Source organism: Setaria italica, chromosome IV, assembly GCF_000263155.2.
Source record: "Setaria italica strain Yugu1 chromosome IV, Setaria_italica_v2.0, whole genome shotgun sequence".
Taxonomy (NCBI): Eukaryota; Viridiplantae; Streptophyta; class Magnoliopsida; order Poales; family Poaceae; genus Setaria; species Setaria italica.
Genome location: NC_028453.1, coordinates 27787713 through 27796859, shown reverse-complemented (window position 1 = coordinate 27796859; position 9147 = coordinate 27787713).

Genomic DNA, 9147 nt, shown 5'->3' with positions numbered 1-9147 from the left:
AAGCCACCGAGCGCTTCATAGCCAAATGCGCAGTCTTGTAGTACTTTTCAGATCCTCACCAAGTAGTTTTGATGCTCTTCGAGTACTTTGTCTGCCTGAATTTTTAAAGTCCTCAAAGCTGCCATGAGGCTATGGTGTGCTCAAGCCCTTGATCGTCTTGATTTTGTAATCTTCCTCTTTGGAATGTGATATAGAGGGTGGCGGAAGTCGCACTCCATATGGAGTAGCCCCCGAGCCTTAGGTTGAATCGAAGAATCAGGATGAGGGTCAATAAAATCTTGAATCTTCTTCTTCCATCTTGAAAAAAAAATCAACTGTTGGATGTAACTTATCAGCCGCCGAGCTTGGAATGATTAAATAATCAATTCAAGGGTCTATAGTCTTCACGCCAGTCATCTTTTGAGTAGTTTTGTGGCGTCCATCTCCCGAGCTTATGCACCAGGTGAGCCGTATAAACCATGTTGAGTAGTTATTTGAGCTTAGCCCAATGAGCCTAGAAGCTAGCTTAGCCATCGAAGATATTCCGAGTAGTAATTGGCGCTTAGCCCCTGAGCTTGGGAGCTAGCGGAGCCATTGAAGGTACACCGAGCATCCTGGAGAGTCGTCGCCGAAGGTACACATGCAAAAAGAGATGCCTACATTATGTAGCATATTTATAGAATTTGGAACTACCAAAATTTATTGAGGTGTGTTCTGCTTGAGTAGATTAACAACCGCTAAGCGAAGACATTTAAAATAAGTAGTCGGCATTGCGACAAAAAGACTGCGCAATTGCACGTAAAGTATTCATTGAGACTTTTCTGCCTTTTTGGCGAAGAGAGCGCGTGTTGTTCCGCATAGGATTTGTGCCTTCTTAGGGTGTAGCTGCTGCGAGCCTCCAGCACTCAGTGCACCAAACCTGTGGCCCTAGCCTTCAAAATTCGATGTACCAAGCCTGTTGGTGGAGCTTTCCGGAACTCAGTGCATAAAACCCATGGCTATAGCCTCCGTAATTCGGTGTACTGAGCCTATGGCTGTCGGTTAACATACTTCGAGAATAATTGGCAAAGTGTAGCTCTGGAGAGTAATTTTCTTCAAGAGACATACACAAAAATGTACTCGGCGCGTTGCCCTGCATACGGAAAACAAGTCGAAAAAAATATATAAATAAATAAAAAAGTGACTTAGCTCGATTCGTGGACGATTGTCGATGAAGCCGTGGCGGTTGTCGTCAAGCCACGACGGTTGTTGATGTAGCCGACTAGTCGGAGTCGATTCCGACTAGTTGTTGATCATGTGGAACCCACCCTTGACTAGTTTAGTCCAGACAAGAAGTTTAGATAGTCGCTGTTGTGTCGCCGAGCATTCCGGTGAAGCCAGTATAGTCGTGCATGTTGAAGTCCACGTGCATTCCTTGAGTACATGTAGTGAATAGCAACAGATCTCCTGGTGGCCTTCCTGGTACGTGTACTGAAACTCCAAAAAGTAGCCTTGCACGGAGAGTACTCGAGCTGATAGTTTCCTCAATCCGCGCACGAGTAGTAGATGGAATGTTGATTGGCCTTTATTGCTTCAGTACAAGATTCGACAACTGGAGGCAATTAGCTTAAGATGCATCGTCGGTGACTTCAACTCAGAGACGGAAAAATAATTCCGCCGGTATGTTTCCTTCTCATGGGTGCGGAGCAGTAGCAGATCATCAGCCTTGAGTGACGCACGGAGCCATGGAGGATGATCAGCTATAGCAGTGCGACTAGTGCTGCAGCTTTTTGCATGCAGACGAGTCGACAACCGATTGATCTCCCGCAGGCTTCTCGTATCCACTTGGAATTGGAACTCAGTGACTTGCTTCTCATCGAGTAGATTGATTTTGCCTCCTGTCGGTATTTAGACTCGACAACTTACCGAGGGGGGTGCCCGAGGTAGTGTTTGGTTTGTAGGGCTCGCCGAGATCAGGAACTCGAAGGTGAACACAGGCACACGATTTAGGCAAGTTTGGGCTGCTAGATTACATAATACCCTACGTCCTGTGTGTTGGTTGGATTGAATTACTTTGGAGGGGGTCCCTACCTCTCCTTATATTTCCAGGGGCTCTCCTTATATTTCCGGGGGCAGGGTTACAGATCGGTTGATTTACAAGAATACTAGTCGGATTTGACTAGGTGAGTCCTACTCTAATTGCTACGAGTAGTTTTCCTAATCCTTGACTAGTTACTGTCCTGCCATGTAGACTACGCCGTCCGGCACCATAGCCTCCATATCAGACATGTCTTGGTGTCCATCCCTGTATTTAGGACTTTTCAAACCTTCTAGTGGGCCCATAAATGTATGTACGACAAGCTCCCGAGTACTTTTTAGTCAAATGCAGTAGCTTCGAGTACTTTTGTAGACCTCACTGACTAGTTTGGTGCTCTTCGAGTACTTCAGCGGGTTGAGTCTTCGAATGTATCCGAGCACTGCCATGTGGTTAGAATGTGCTCTAACCTCATTTAATTTGGTCTTGAATCCTTCAATCTTAAATTTTTATATGGAAGCCAGCAATCATCATATCCGGTCGCGTCGCATCGCGGCGTGGCTCGGGGAGGTGAGCTAGCATACGTGTGTGGTATCATGCTATCCCTCTCTTAACTTCTCAACAGGTGCTGCATGTGCATGGGCCTTGGGATTTTATTGACTAAATGATTAATAGGCCACCAAGGCCCATTTAATCTAAAGCGTGAATATTACTATACAGAAATTAAAAATGATGAGCGTAGTGTTTTTAGTAAGCTATAATATCCAAAAAAGAATTTATAGTACTCCAATCTCGAACTTCCTCTCTGACCAGTTTATTCAGCAAAGCAAAATAGTCAATACAAGTCAAAAGATTTAGTTTAGTTCAAGTATATGTATTCACCTGACCTCTGTAATATTAGCGCTAACCTTTTGTATCATACATTTCTAGGGTATGATATTTCTGATGAATTCTGTTTCCAGAGAAAAAACATTATAATTTGAACTATGGACTCCTTATGACTGGTTCTTGCATCAGGATTGCTCCTCAGACCAAACTTGGGAAGGCAGATTGAGTTGCATAAGCATGACAACAAGAGCATACTCTACGTAAATTGCTGCATGTAGCTTAAATGTCATTTGCAACATCTACAGGTAGGGCCACGCTTCTGACGTCCCTTATGACAAAAATTTTACGTTGAGCGCCCCATCAGAAAAGAGAGAAGTATGTTGAGGGCCTAATAGATATCCCGCCTGGTCAAAGTTTTTAAGTATCAAGTCAAGTTATATTCTTGAAGCTACATGGAAATTCTTCTCCTGCCTCCTCATTTATTTTCCATATTAAAATCCATTCAGGGTGTCATCCTAGTTTGATGATAGCCAAAGTTGCCTGCTACTGCATTGTTGTCTGTCTGAAAGCACATATGCCATTTTGTCCTAATGCTTCATAGTTTACTCAAGAGTAAAATACTTGTTTCCATGTTTCACTTTAGCCATCATACTCATGAAAGTGTAAACTGTGGCCATTAAACTTGCCCAACTAAACTGATATGGTCATTAAATCCTAAATTGTACGTACCCGGATGGTTTGGATCAAGTTTGACCACGTATGCTCATCCATTGTGGTCAAATAGTATCATATGCATAGTGTTTTTAATTTTTCCAACATGTATAATTAATCAAATGGTTACATATAAAGATCCTAAGCATGCTGCCAACTAGAAGGCTAGCTAATTTCATTGTTCATGTTTCATGGACTAATATTAATTGTTGGCAACTTTAGACCTAATCGTAAATTAATAGGGAATTTTTGTTCGGTAAGTGGATTAAATGGTAAGAGCACACTCAAGCAGGACTCGCTCGCACGCAAGGATTTAGTTAGGTTCATGCTCCTAAGCAGGTGATCTTCACCGGCAAAGCAAGGTTGAGCTGCAGGCTTGTGACGACAATAGCAAGCTTGAATTGATGACGATTAGAGTATAGTGCATTGGGAGTGGTAGAAAATTAAACAACATCTTGGTTCATTCATCATCTTGTTCTTTGACATGAACAATGCAATAGTAAAAAGAAATGATGAGATGTTTGTTCATATTCTAGCACGTGAAGATAAGGTTAGAATGATTCGACCATCATGTGAAATTGCTTTATGTCTTCTTATACTGCACATAGATGAGTGATTGTTGTCTCTTCCAGAATATAGAAGGGGCTACGTATGATTATTATAGGTGGAAGAGCATGTATGTAATAGAGAGGGACGTAAATACAAAAGAGAAAGCGAAGGGAAATATGTTTGTTGGGACCATCATACATACAGTGATACAGAACATCATACAAGTACAATATGTAGAATTATGGGGTCCATGGCTGTATGAACAGTCGAGCAAGTTTAATGACCATAATTTATACTTTTCTGAATATGATGGCTAAACTGAAATATCAAGATAAGTAAAAATGGCTACACATTCATTTTACTCGTTACTCAGATAACAGAGCAGAAGATACTCTATAATAGCTGAACTTCACTTTACTAAAAATTTGTTGTAGTTGTTATTATTACTTATATATTTTTATCTTTGTCAAAAAATTGTACCCCACCATACTTAATAAAGTAATTTTCTATTGAAACCACTAACGTCATTTCCTAGAGCATCGATCTCTGAACTTTGGTGAATGGTGATTGCCAAAATGTTCCTATAAAGTTTGATACACATCTCTTTTACCATAATTGTGATCCCATCTGCTACATAAAGTTACGTTAAGTTATCCCACTTCCATGCTATGTATTAAACAATCTTTGTTTGGTTCATAATTTGCATATGTTTGTACGCACGCTACAATGCTCTGTAACTTTGCCATTATAATGTAACGTTGCCGAGCTATATAATAAAGATATAGCAGCACAACAAAACGAGATTCATTCGCTGGCCTGCAACGTATATGCTGGGCTGGCATGCTCCAAGCAAAACGCGCCAGGTTTTCTAGTTTATTATTTGCAAGGTAAAAGATCATAGACGGATTAGCATTTTTTATTATTAACCAAGATTGTTATCCTATTCTTGATTTAGCGGTAATTGTCTGTCGACTGCTAATACTAATGTTCGAAGTACTTCAGAAACTGATCCGCCACACAAAACCGCGATCGACCTCGTACGGTGATTGTGGAAATTATAGCATATATATATATATATATATATATATATATATATATATATATATATTCACACTACTGAAAGCTATTTATATCTAGGGGCTACGGCAGATAAAAATGAATAAATTTTATGATAGTAATGCTATTTGTTTTGAGGAAAACATGAGGGGGCTCCTACTAATCATATATTAATTAATTTAAAAAGAGGTTTACACAAAAGAAAAGAAGGAAATATTGCACAATATGATCTAGCAATTATACTATCTTGGGGTAGTATCTCTTGTTTGCCCTATGGTCTATGGATCACCATGGCAAACTCATTGTCTTTGTGGCCAAATTTGGCACTAAGCTGATCTGGCGGGGCCGACCGGTGTGACCTGTTTGTCAAGGTGGTCTGACCGGTTAGGAGCCTTGTGGCCGGTCTGGCAATACGAACCGGTTTGACTAGTTTCTAAAGCGGTCTAATCGGTTTACCCTGGTCCAAATAGAATTAGATAATCCTTGTAAAAGGATTTCGCAAGACCTCCCCATCCTATAAATATAAAGGTCATTCAATCGATGAAATACAAATATCTTTACTTTGTATCTCCAAATCCTAATCTTTTTTCAATCGCTACTTTCTCTTCCTCCTCTGTCTCAACAGCTATTGAGGAGGCTCTGAGTGGCTTGCCGATCTCAGAGTAACCCTAGATGCACCATCCCTGATGGGGTCCCTCCTAGGGTGGTGATTCTAGGTTTTCACAGTGTTCCTACGCCGTCCGATCTGACCGGTTTCAAGGCAGGGGCTTCGTGAGGTGATTTGACGTCTGCGTGTTCTAGCACACTCATGTGTTGACTGTAAATTGCATCAACATATTTTTTATGCCTCCACCGGGGAGGGAAGATCTGGTTGGTAAAACCGTTCTATCAAACCCTAGTCAGATAGGATCTATCATGATCTGGACAAGAATGACATCATCATGGCTTCTATGTAAGAACTTAGTGAAGAGGAGCGTCATAGATATTTGGTAGCAGAAGAGTACCTCAAGTCCCAATTCTTCATGGGAATCAAGAATGACCGCCAAGGCACAGTCACAAGAGTAAAAGATTTCGTGATACCCGCATTCAAGATGAGCGACAACAAGGTTTAGGCAGTAACCATTGTAAGCAAATTCACCACCCAACTCATCTTTACTTAATGCTAAAGTTAATACTACTATTAAGGGTACATATGAGCTTGTTGCATCTTTAATTGAATGAATAGAAAGATTGGTGAAGGGGAAATCTGTTAAATCTAGTGCTAATCTTGTTAACAATGAAATTCTTCATATCATCGGCTGCACCGGGAACAGTTCCTAAAAATTCACCATATGGTATGCTGTTGAATTATTTTCTAGGCTAGACACCACCAGGACAGCTGCAAATGCTGAACACGGTAAGAGTGGTCAGACCGATCCAGGAAACCAATCAGATCAGTCCATTGGTGATCGTGCCCGATCAGCCCAAGCCGCTTGCTGTCTTGCCTAGTTCGGCCGTCCCTAGCCATACTAATGAGATTGGTAACTTTGTATCACCATACCCTACAATAGCATACACTTCACCCCCTATTCCAACCCTATTCCAATACAAATGTGTCTGCTAATGGAATACCAATTGATATTTACGATGGTTATTTAAAGCATGCTCATGATAATCATATGCCACAACAACCAAATAATCCTAGTTGGAATAACGATTTTTCTAAATTCAAGGAAGATTTAGCTAGTATGATGAGAAACAAATGTGGTGTTGATATTGGTAATTCTAAGTTGCATCAAAAGTCACATAATACTAAGTTTGATTATGTACCTTATCTTGCTGGTTGGCTTGTTCCTGATTTCTGGTTGGCTTGTTCCTGATTTCATTAAGTTTAATGGTGAAGATAATAGAACAAGATAGGAATATGTTAGTCAATATACTGCTCGACTAGGTGAAGTGAGTTACCTTGATGCTTTGAAACTTCGCTTGTTTTCTTTATCTTTGACTGGATCTGCCTTTGCTTGGTTTTGCTTCTAGACTTCTAGTTCTATCTATTCTTGGAATCAATTAGAACAAAAGTTTTATGATCACTTTTATAATGGGGACACTCAATTAAAATTGATAGATTTAACATCGATTAAGCAATGTAGAGATGAATCTTATCGGTTTCTGATTACATAGACAATTCAAAGAAACCAAAAATCGTTGTTTTAATTGTCAATTTTTGATATGGACCTTGCTGTTTGCCATTAAGGGATTGAGATCGTCTATTAGAAATACAATAGACGGTTATAATTTTCTTAGTGGCGGTGCTCCTCTAATAGGTTTTATGTGAAAATTTATGATAGTAAACAGTGTGAGGTGCTTATTTTACTTGGTGAACAAATGTGGTGGAGATGGAGCTCCAAATTGACGCAGCATCAAAGCAAAGGACTTTCAGAATGGACAACCCAACATATCTCATTTTGAGCGCATCGTCGTATCCTATGGAAATGTGCTTTATGAGTTAATTTGACAATGTCCAGCTGCTGTTTAACAACAACGATGTTTCTACTTATGTTCAGAGAAACAAACAATACTTCAGCGGAAATCTGAATTCCTGGTAGTAATAATGCAACTTCCCTTTTTTTTGGGTGTTGTGTTGTGTTGGGTTTTGCAAAATTGCTGAACCTCATGTCTAATGATCGAGCTTGCATGAAGCTTCTTAATGAATGAAAAGGTAGGATACTCTCCCTCCACTTCTTCTAAAAAAAATGGTCAATCTATGATCGCTAGTAGAGAATCGGCTTTCGATGCGCCCCCTTTTGTCCCGGTTTAAAGTTAGCCCGGGATAAAAGGGGGTGCGCCACGGTAAGCAAAAATGGAGGAGAGATTTACTCCCGGTTGGTACTTGCAACCGGGACTAAAGGCCCCCATTTAGTCCCGGTTGCAACGACTAGTTTCGGGGTGTCGGTGGCGGGACCCTTTTGTCCCGGTTGGAGGCTCCAATTGGGATAAAAGGGTGGACCTTTTGTCCCGGTTGAAGCCTCCACCCGGGACAAAAAGTTTAGTCCCGGTTGCAGCTTCCAACCGGGACTAAACTTTTAACCGGGACAAAAGGTTTTTCTTTTTGTCTCGGTTGGAGTTTTTAACCGGGATAAAAACTCATCCCCATTATATACCAAGACAGAGGCCTTTCTTCCTCCTCCAGCCCGAGCCAGTCCACCACATAGACAGAGAGCTGAGCTTCGCCTACTCTCCGGTGGTGCCGAAGCAAGGGAGGTGCTGCCTAAATTTTTTTCCCTCATTTTCGTGGGAATTTCACTCAGCCAACACAAGTGTTGTGAAGGTTTGCTACTTCATCCTCGTGTTATGCTTTGATTTATGCTTTGGAGATGGAAAGATTACTTACTAGAATGTGATGAAGTAGAAAATGGAGAGGTATTTTGAGCTAGAATGTGAGGGAGATTGATGTGTCATATATAGTATGTATTCTTCCAGTGGTTTAAGAATGATGCTACCTTGTCTAGACGGTTTATCCTATCAAATTCAATAAGGTTTTTCAAATCCATACTTGTTGAACTTTCATACCATGTTCATCTTGGCGAGGATGTTCTCCGTCGAGCAGCAACGTATGTCAAGAAGGAGGTTCGATTCTACGAGAAAGAGTGGATACGGACATCGTGACCGTGTCCCCTTTTCCGTAGAATCGAACCTCTTTCATAACGAAGTGCGGTGCCGTCTAGTTGAGAACATGCTCGTGATATGATCACGGTCTTCAAGTTCAACAACTTCTGTAGTGCTAAGATAAGAAAATTTTTGTACATAGATGGCTTCTGCTACTTGTTGAACTTATCAAATTCAATATGGTTTTTCAAATCCATACTTGTTGAACTTGCATATCATGTTCATCTCTGCGATGATGTTCTCCGCCGAGCAACAACGTATGTCAAGAAGGAGGTTCGATTCTACGAGAAAGAGTGGATACGGATATCGTGATCGTGTCCCCTTTTTTGTAGCATCGAACCTCTTTCATGACGAAGTGCGGTGCC